The 9,901-nt window shown below is 38.1% G+C and overlaps 1 long non-coding RNA gene across 1 annotated transcript; it reads right to left on the bottom strand.

Moving 5' to 3' along the window:
* Positions 1-946: 946 nt before the first annotated feature.
* On the bottom strand, positions 947-1,275 carry LOC107608461 (uncharacterized). Its single transcript, XR_001612868.3, has 3 exons — positions 1,262-1,275; positions 1,109-1,190; positions 947-996 (listed from the first exon to the last, which is right to left on the bottom strand). It is a non-coding gene; the product is annotated as an uncharacterized LOC107608461 (long non-coding RNA).
* Between the last annotated feature and the right edge of the window lie 8,626 nt (positions 1,276-9,901).

The following is a 9,901-nucleotide window of genomic DNA, read 5'->3' as shown; positions in this document are numbered from 1 at the left end:
AAAATCACGAAAACTCTCCCAAGGGACAATCTTTGTGTTTAATAGAGAAAAACATAAACCCGTTTTACCTTTTAAAACAGCCTCAAAGTAAAATTCTCTTTCGAATGACTTGTACCCAAAGACATACTGTACTTCTTGGAAAATAAGGAGAAATCATGATTCTCTTTTCAATAATTCTTTCAAAGCATAACTTCATTGCTTTCTTAATTGTTCTAAGTAAAGGTAATAAAAGAAGCCATAATTTCACAATCCTCAAAATAGATAGGAAAGACATTAAACTCAAAATTCCCCAATTAACATTTCAAATAAGGACTCGGATTCTATAGAAATTTCGGCAGCACCTCCCCTAAAACTTGGACTTTTGCCACCCGGTTCGGGTCCCAACTAAACCGTTTCTCATTCCTTTTCAACAGCTCAAAACCAGAAATCAATTCAAAAGCAAGCTAAATCCAACAGTCGCCTCAGTGGCATATCTCAAGGAAGCCATTTCAAAAATCAACTCAATATCAACCGATTTAACTCATTTCTAAAGCTTTAAAGAATCGGTTCAGCAACAAATCATTTATCAAAACCAAATCAGTGAAAGCAAACCAGGCTGAATTCCAAAGAGTATTCTATCTTTCACATCATCAAAACAATTGACTCAATTCAAACCAATCCTCAATGGAATAAACTCATATTTCAAATCTTTAAAGAATCAACCTTAAAACATTACATTTCACAAAGCTGCACAACAGTTCAGCCAAACAAACATTCATAAGCTTTCGAGACAATCAAATAATACATAAGGCCGATACAATCACCAAATACACATTTTCTCACATCAGTATCCATATGTAATAATTCCAATACATAAAGTATTGTCTTGGAAAGCGCCACTACCTCAAAACGCAAATCCATAATCCACACGCCTCATAAGTTCTTTTCACCTCAACTCGAAATCAAAGGCAGCTTCAAAGCACAGCCCCACACATTTTCGCAGCAGCATAAACAGCTCTAAATTACAACAAGCAACCTCAGTTACTAAACTCTAAGAACATTAATACCGTAAGGGCTTTAATACACGTACGGGACACTAACGTAGGGCTTTCGAAACATAATTTCTTACCGGAATTTCAACACGAAGCAGCTGCGATTTTGAACCGGCCCGACAGCAGCTCCGGCGGTGGCCAGAAGCTCTGGTGGATCAACTATAAAAATCGCACAGCGTCAAAACCATCTCGAAAATCAAAAAGGCAGAAACCGCAATTAAAATCCTTACCGGCAACCTTTTCCGGCGACGGCAGCAGTAGCCAGAAGCTTTGGCGGTGGTCCCGGAAGTCGCAGAACTGTTCTCAGCGGCCAGAGGTGCAGCGGCCATGGCATCAACGACAGCGGGACTCCAATGGTGGCAGAAAACAACCCTATTCACAGCACCGCTTCCTGCGCTCCTCTCTAACAAGCAGCAGCAACAACTGGCGTCTTCGGTGACAATGGAGGCACGGCGATGGCACTCCCCCTCCGACGCGGCTTAATGGCGACACTGTGGCTCCCTTCAAAGCGGCGACGGCGGCGACCTCGTGGTAGCAGAGCGCGACGGATCTGGCAGCACAGGCGGCGACTGGGCAGTGCGATTCCCTCCTTCGCAGCCCTCTCTCTCTCGCCTCAGCTCTGATTCGCAGTGGAGGTGTCTTCACAGACAGCAGCAACGGTCTCCCCTCGTCCTCGCGACGGCAGTGCGACAGTCCCGAGTAGCGCGACGGCAGCGAGCTAGGCGGTTCCTTCCTTCCCTGCGCGCGCGCTCTCTCCTCTGTCCTGTGGCTATGGTTCGCGGCTTCCTCTCCTTCAACGGCAACACGACGGCATGGCGGCAGTGATGCCCACCAGCGCCGTCCTTCCTCTTCCCCTCTCCTCTTCTCTGATCTCTTCCTCTCTAGTTCTCGTTTCTTCAAGGTTTGTGTGTTTGCTACTATTTTGGGGGAAGGGGGGTTTCGGCTGAGGCAAAGGAAGTTAGGGTTTTCTTTTTTTTCAAAATTTATGGTTAGGGACATTTTAGTAATTTTACATAAAATTGGAAATAATATAGTAATTGAAACCCAAATTAAATCCAACACTATTTGTACATAGAAAATACTATTTGCTCATCAATTTCACAAATTATTTTCAATAAAATGCCCAAATCTAAAAATTAGAAATAATATACTTAATTTCTTCATTTTCCAAAATAGCAGTAATAATATTTAAAATATTACTTATCTAATCCAAATCATATAAAATTCTTATTATTTCATAACTATCAACCTTATACTTTAAATATAGAAAATAATCCAATAATTACAAAATTGGATAATAATCATAACTTATCTCAAATCCAATAAATCAAAACTTGCCTTAATTATCTTTAATAAAATGATTTCCGAAATTAAGGCTATAAATAACTATATGATTTGAGACTTGATCATAATAAGACTTTTCAAAAGTTCTGAGTCTTACACGTACAGGCTTAGAGCATTTCAGGGGGAGGATTGTTCCAAACGTGTATCTATGTCTATTTCCCAAGTATCGTACAGAGCCATGTTCATAGCAGGCTTCATATCTTTCTTTTCATTCTCAGTGAGAAAAATTCCTTTCTGTTCAAGTAAAGCACTAGTCAAACTCCTTGTTCAATGTTGCTTCAAATTCTTAGTCATCAATATTGAAACTTCTAATTCATGATTCATCATTCTTTTAGTACGGAGGTGATGAGTGCATCTTGTTCATGACAACTTGATTTGTAGCCTTCAATTTTGACTAGGAGATAAAGTTTGAGTTGTGATTCTTCTAGCTTCTAGTTTCATCACTTATAGTTCTTGTAACTTCTAATTTCATGATAGTTCTAGTATGGTATAGTTGTACTACTCTCTTGAATATTCTTGATTTAATTATCTAACATTGCCTCCCTTAAATCAAGCTTGTAGAGTTTATCATTCCAAGCATCTTCTTCAACTTGTAAAATAACTTGGTCTTTAACGGTTTTGTAAAGATATCTGCAACTTGGTCTTCAGTGAGACAGTACTCAATAAAAACTTCTTTCTCATTCACCTACTCTCTGATTTTGTGAAATCGAATATCAATATGCTTCGATCTTCCATAGAACACTAAATTTTTGAAAAGTGCAATAGCCGACTTGTTATCGCAAAATATTGTTGTTGGAGTATTTTGTTCCTCATTCAATTCCTCAAGAATTCTTCTTAGCCAAATTACTTGTGTTGCACAACTTGCTGCTGTTATATATTCTGCTTCTACTGTAGAGAGAGAAACTACTAATTATTTCTTTGAAGACCATGAAATTGCACTAGAACCAAGATGAAATACAAATCTTGAAGTATTTTTTCTTGTTTCTATATCTCCGACCCTATCACTATTAGTGTAGCTAACAAGGTTTATTTCATTAGTATTCTCATAATAAATTCCATCATTTAATGTACCTTGGATATATCGAAGAATTCTTTTTGCCGCTTGCAAATGGTTGGAATAAGGTTCCTCCATAAATTTACTAAACAAACTAACTCCAAACACAATATCTAGTCTGGTTGCAGTTAAGTATCTCAGACTTCCAATCAAGCTTTTGTAATATGTACGATTTACTACTCTTCCTTTATCTTCTTTCAGTAACTTGAACTTTTCTTCAATTGGAGTAGGAACTGGCTTTGAATGGTCCATTTGAAATTTCTTCAAAATATCATTTGCATATTTTCTCTGAGAAATGAAAATTCTATCATCTTTTTGAAGAACTTCAATGCCAAGTAAATAAGATATCAAACCCATATCCGTCATTTCAAAGTGCTTTATCATAGCTTATTTGAATTCTGCAATTATCTTCAAATTATTGCCAGTAAAGATCAATTCGTCAACATAAAGACACACGATCAAGATATCTTCAGGTTCAATGAACTTGATATAAAGAGTATGCTCAAACGGACATCTTCTGAAACCATTCTCAATGAAATAAGAATCAATCTTCTTGTATCATGCTCTTGGTACTTGCTTTAACCCGTACAAGGCTTTCTTCAACCTGTAAACTTTATCTTCTTCTCCAGAAACTTCATATTCTGCAGGTTACTCAGCATATACTTCTTCTTCTAAAATGCCATTTAGAAATGCTGACTTAACATCCATTTGATGTATCTTCCACTTATTTTGAGCTGAGAGTGAAATAATCATACGAATAGTATCTAATCTTGCAACAAGAGCAGATACTTCAAAATAATCAATACCTGACTTTTGTTTGTATCCCTTAGCAACTAATCTTACTTTGAAACGATCAACTTCATCACTGAGTTTGTACTTAGTCTTGTAAACCCACTTTACTCCAATCGGCTTCTTATCTATTCGTAAATCTGTCAGCTCCCATGTGTCATTCTTCTTAATCGCATAAATCTCTTCATCCATTGCTTTCTTCCAATTGTTGTCTTTAGAGGCTTCTTCAAAGTTCAATGGCTCACAATATGAAAATAGAGCAAAATTTATGATTTCTTCATCAGACGGATCGTTGTCATTGCTAACTTCATAATCTGTTAATCTAGCAGGTAGTCTCCGCTCTCTTTGAGGTCTTTTAGATGATTCTGGTTGTTCGGTTGCATCCGGTTGTCTTTCTTCTTCATCATCACATGTATTTGAAGTTACATTCTACTGCTTTTTTATCTTTGTGTCCCAGTCCCACATAGCTTTCTCATCAAATGTCACGTCTCTGCTGATGATTACTTTCTTTATTTTTGGATTGTACAACTTGTATGCTTTTAAATCTGTGCTATAATCGATAAAGATACACTTCTCGCCTTTGTCATCTAATTTCTTCCTTAATTGATCTGGTACATGGGCATAAGCAATACATCCAAAGACTCTGAAATGATGGATGGAAGGCCGCTTTCCACAACAAGCTTCCTCTGTAGTTTTATTACGAACACTTTTTGTTGGACACCTGCTTAAAATATGAACTGCTGTTGCGACTGCTTCTACCCAAAATTCTTTTAGGCATTTGTTTTGACTTGAGCATGCATCTGTCCATATCCATGATGGTTCTATTCTTTCTATCAACAACTCTATTTTGTTGAGGAGTATATCTAGTTGTTAGTTGATGTTGAATTCCGTGTTGCTTAAAGTATTCTGAACACGCAAAATATTATGTCCCTCTGTCTGTTCTGAGAATTTTGATTTTACAGCCATTTTTTTTTCGACAAATGCTTTGAATGTCTTAAAGACATCACATTCTTCTGATTTCTACTTCAGAAAGTATACCTATGCATATCTACTAAAATCATCAATAAAAATGATAAAGTACCTGCTACCACCATTACTTGGAACTTCTACAGAACAGAGATCTGAATGCACAATTTCAAGTAATCTTCTAGCTCTCCATGACTTTCCTGTAGGGAATGAATCTCTGTGCTTCTTTCCCAGTTGACAAATCTCACAAGCACAATTGGGAATATGAATCCGTGGTAGGCAAAAAATAAGTCCTTGGTAGTTTAGGCCAGAAAAATGAAAATGCCCAAACCGCATATGCCACAACCAGTTATCTTCAAGTATCACAGAAATCATGCAAGTGGGATTAACATGTTGAATTTTTGACGGAAATATTTTGTTTGAAGTCATCTTTACTTTATCTATGAACCTTCTGTTGTTGTCAAACACAATGCAATATCCACAATAAGTTATCATCTTATATCCCTTCTCAGATAATTGCCCCATACTGAGTAAATTGTAATCAAGTTCAGGAGCATAGAAAACATCAGAAATATAACTCAAAGAACCATCTTTCAATCTAATTGGTATGTGCCATTTTCCTTCAATAGGGATCTTTGTACTATTACTAAACTTCAATAATAGTTTAACTGAATCATCTAGTGAAGAAAATAACTCTTTTTTACCAGACATGTGATTACTGCAAGCATTATCTAAATACCATATGATCCGGCCGTTACGAATCTGATGTAATAACTTGGCATTATGTGTCATAACTCGTCAAACTTACGTTATAGCTCGGCGTGACATGTTACAACCAAGCTTAACGGACTACATCCTAGAGTCAAAACGTCCGATCAGATATCATCACCCGTTATACCCTTATTATTGCTCTTCAATTCGGACAATAAAGGAGGAATATAACCAACCTGTATACTCTCACCTATAAAAGGTATGATCTTCTATCCTAAAGACAGATTGAATTCTCAATACTAACTGTTCTTGTATGGATACCTGGAGGGAGAGCTCAGTCTCTGGGAGTCGACGCCGAGCTATGACTTTCGGTGCCGACCTTCAAGCCTTATGATAGTCCGAGCTTTACTCCAAGAGGGTGTCCAATCGCATAGAGCTTTGAGCAAGAGACAGGGGGGAGTGTACCTGCAAAGGCACTCCGAAGCTTAAGTTAGTATTGAGAATTCAATGTGTCTTCAGGATAGAAGATCATACCTTTTATAGATGATAGTGTGTAAATCGGTTATGTTCCTGCTTTATTGCCTGTATTAAAGAGCAATAATAAGGGTTTGGACGTTTCACTTTTGTGAAGCAGTCCGTTAAGCTGATTTGTAACGTTACTTTTTAATAAATGATATTGATTGTTGATTAGTAACTGTAACGCCGATTAATGACGTAAATTGCCGAGTAATGACTAAAATGCCGACTTATAACGCCAAATATCTGGGTAATAGATGTGAATAATGGCGAGTTATGAGTGATAAAGCCGATTTATGACATAGGATTTGTAATGGCCGAACCACAGCCCCCAAGCTTAGCCTGGGAAAATGTTTAATGAAGCAGGTTGAGCTTTTAATTGCGTATGAGTCGGCTACTGAACAGTTCGGCATGTGCTTTTACCTTGTAGCCCCCAGGTCAAGGTGCTTTATTGAACAGTTACTGAGACTATAGGCTTTCATGATTAGGATAGAGAAAATAATTAAGTGATGTCATTAATGAGTTTGCGTATTTCCAATGTGGGCTTTATTGGGTTTGATGTGACTGATTTGATGGGAAATGGAAGCGAGATTTTTGGGTTAAAGTGTGGGAATTAAAGGTTAGGAATTTTGAAGGTTTGCATGTTTGCTGGTTTGTGTTTTCTCAAGTGTTTTCAACCAAAAATGAGTAAAAGAGGTGAGTGCTCTTAGTTCTATTTAGTTTTTCTGTTTAATCGTATTTTCTTCTTCTTCTCTGCTTCTGTTTTTCAAATGGGTTATGAAAAAGAATCGAAAGGGGAGGTAGACTGGTCCTATGACTGGGTGAATGATGATGTAAGGGATCGTGTTTCTCTATTTTTGGATGTTGGTGCTGTGAATGAAATAGATAAGGCTAAGGTTGTTAGGGTTAGTTCTGGGGTTCGGTTGGAGCTGCTCCCTTGTACGGTTGATGATAGAGTTTTTCATAGAGGCGAGGGTTTTGAGTATTTCTTTATGTATAGTTGTGTTCTGGAGGAGCTAAGGGTGAGAGTTCCTTTTAGTGATTTTGAGTGTAAAGTTTTGAAGCAGTTGAACTGTGCGCCCTCACAGCTTCATCCCAATGGTTGGGCCTTCCTGCGGGCGTTTGAGATTCTTATAGAATATTTGGAGGAGAAACCGTTAGTGGAGTTGTTTTTCTCAGTGTTTCAGGCGAAGGGTGTTTGGAAGGGTGGCTGGGTGAATTTGAACAGTTCTCCGGGGTTTGCTGTGTTCAAGTTGTACAAATCGTCTTTTAAGAATTTTAAGGAAATGTACCTTAAGGTCAGTAGCTGTGAGGATGATTTTCCATTCTATGTGGACGAGCATTTGGGGGAAAAATTTCCTCTCTGGTGGTGTTCAGAGCCTCAAAATATTTTAGGGCCTGAGACTATAAGTCCAAAGGATGAGTGCATAATTGAGTTTTTAACTGAAGTGGTTGATCGGAAGGAGTTGATTTCTGTTTATGATCTACTGCAGTGGGAGGAAAATAAGGCTGCTGTGATAGACTATCTGGGTAAGATTTTGAATTGTGGATGTTGTGTCATATTTGAGGTTTTTTGAGTAGGTTTATATTTTCCTTGTTTTTCAGGTGGTAAATATCCTGGTGTATCTGCGGCGAGTTTGAGGTCTCGGGTGAAGAGTAAAGGTTTGGAGAAAGAATTATCTTCGTCAAAGGCGGACAAGGTCAGCGTTGGCGAGGTTGATCAGCCAAGGCCAGGGAGGAGGAAAGTTATTGCTAAGAAAAGAAAAGGTGATCTGGTTGATTTGTCCGATGTTTCTGATGATGAGAAAGATGTTGTTCCAATGGAGGAGGTTCATAAGTTTTGTGATAACCAAAAGAAGTTGCATGGTTTTGTTGAGTGGAGTGAGGGGTCGTCGCTCTGGGGAAAGGATTATCCTTTTATGATTACTGCTGATGAAGTTTGCCAAACCCCTGCCGATGTTAATTTGGTTGAAGAGGTGGGGGATGTGGCAGTTGATCAGTATATGCGGGTAATCTTTTACCTTTTATTTTGTTGTAGTTGATAATTTTGTGGGTGATCTCGTTTAATTCTGTGTTTGTTTGTTGAAGGTTGTTGGTCTGAGGCTTGCTAGTTTAGGGCGGAGCCGAGAGAAGAAACATCGTTAAGTAGCCAAGCAAAAGCCGGATTTGGAGGAACAATTAAGGCTGAAGGCTGCCAAGGTTTCAGAATTGGAGAGTAAACTAGCTGGGGTTGAGAAAGATTTAAAATTGATGAAGGAGAATTATGCCAAAGAGGTTGAAGATGTTAAAAAGAAGGAAGCGGATCTGTCTAGTATGAGTACTCGGGTAGTGGAGTTGACTGCAGAATTTAAAAGCTTAGAAAAGAGTAAGGAGACAGCGATCCTGGACTCCTTCATTGAGGGTTTCGAAAGAGCTTCTCTGCAAGCCAGGTTCTTGGCTCCTAATGTTGATCTTGATCAGATGGACCCTGGTAAGATTGTTCGTGACGGGGTTATGGTTGAAGATGATGGTGCTGAAGAGGAGGAGGATGAAAATAGTTGATTTAGTGTGTATGTTTGGTTAAAACATGTATTTTGGTGGGTTACTTTGCTCCTATAGTGAGCTTTTGACTGTACTGTGTATGAAATAGTTTTATTTTGTTTTTGGTTATGTGACTTTGATGAAAACATATATATTGATAGGTGTATTTTGCATAGTTTCTGATTGGCGATTATTCTGAATGATATGGCTTTCGATTAGAATCGAATGTTTTGTATTCTAGATAAATTTTGAATGATTGCGTGTTGAGTAGAATTAGAAAATTTTGGGAAAGTTTTGAAATATTGGTTTCCAATTTGGATTGGAATTCTGTGTGAATGATCGGATTCCGATGTAGATTGGGTATGTAAAAAAAAATTTATTTTTTAATGATCGACTTCTGAAGTAGATCGGATAGACTGTGTTGTCGGATTCCGATTTGAAGTCGGCAGTCGGATTGAATGAGTGATAGATTCTGTTCAGATTTGATTGATTGCTTCCGAGTTTAATCGGAATCCGTTTTAAGGTCGGCAGTCGGATTGACTGTTAGGTTCCGAATGACCTATTTGATCAATGTTAATAGTATCTGATTTGTCGGAATGATAGTATAGGTGAAAATGATATGTATATGAAAATGAAATGGAAATTATGAAATGGAAAAAATATTGATGTGATAAAGTTGGGGATCTACTTATTAAAGAACCCTTGATGTCTAGGGCCCAGGTAGGCTAGCCTCGTTAAAACCTCTCCAAGCAAAATCCTTGTGGGAAAAATCTTGGCAGTAGGAAAAAGAGTACTCGCCTGTCCCTGGTATTAGCTGTAATATAACTTTAGGGAAGATACATTTCAAGTGCTAGGGAGATCTTTACCCTCTAGTGTTTGTAGTCGATAAGCTCCATTGCCGATTACTTCTATGACGCGGTAAAGGCCTTCCCAATTAGCTGCTAGTTTGCCATGTGCTGGTGGTTTCCTA

Source organism: Arachis ipaensis, chromosome B7, assembly GCF_059453495.1.
Source record: "Arachis ipaensis isolate K30076 ecotype BB chromosome B7, ASM5945349v1, whole genome shotgun sequence".
NCBI lineage: Eukaryota > Viridiplantae > Streptophyta > Magnoliopsida > Fabales > Fabaceae > Arachis > Arachis ipaensis.
The sequence above is the reverse complement of the archived record's forward strand: the minus strand, read 5'-3'. Positions and strand labels throughout refer to the sequence as shown.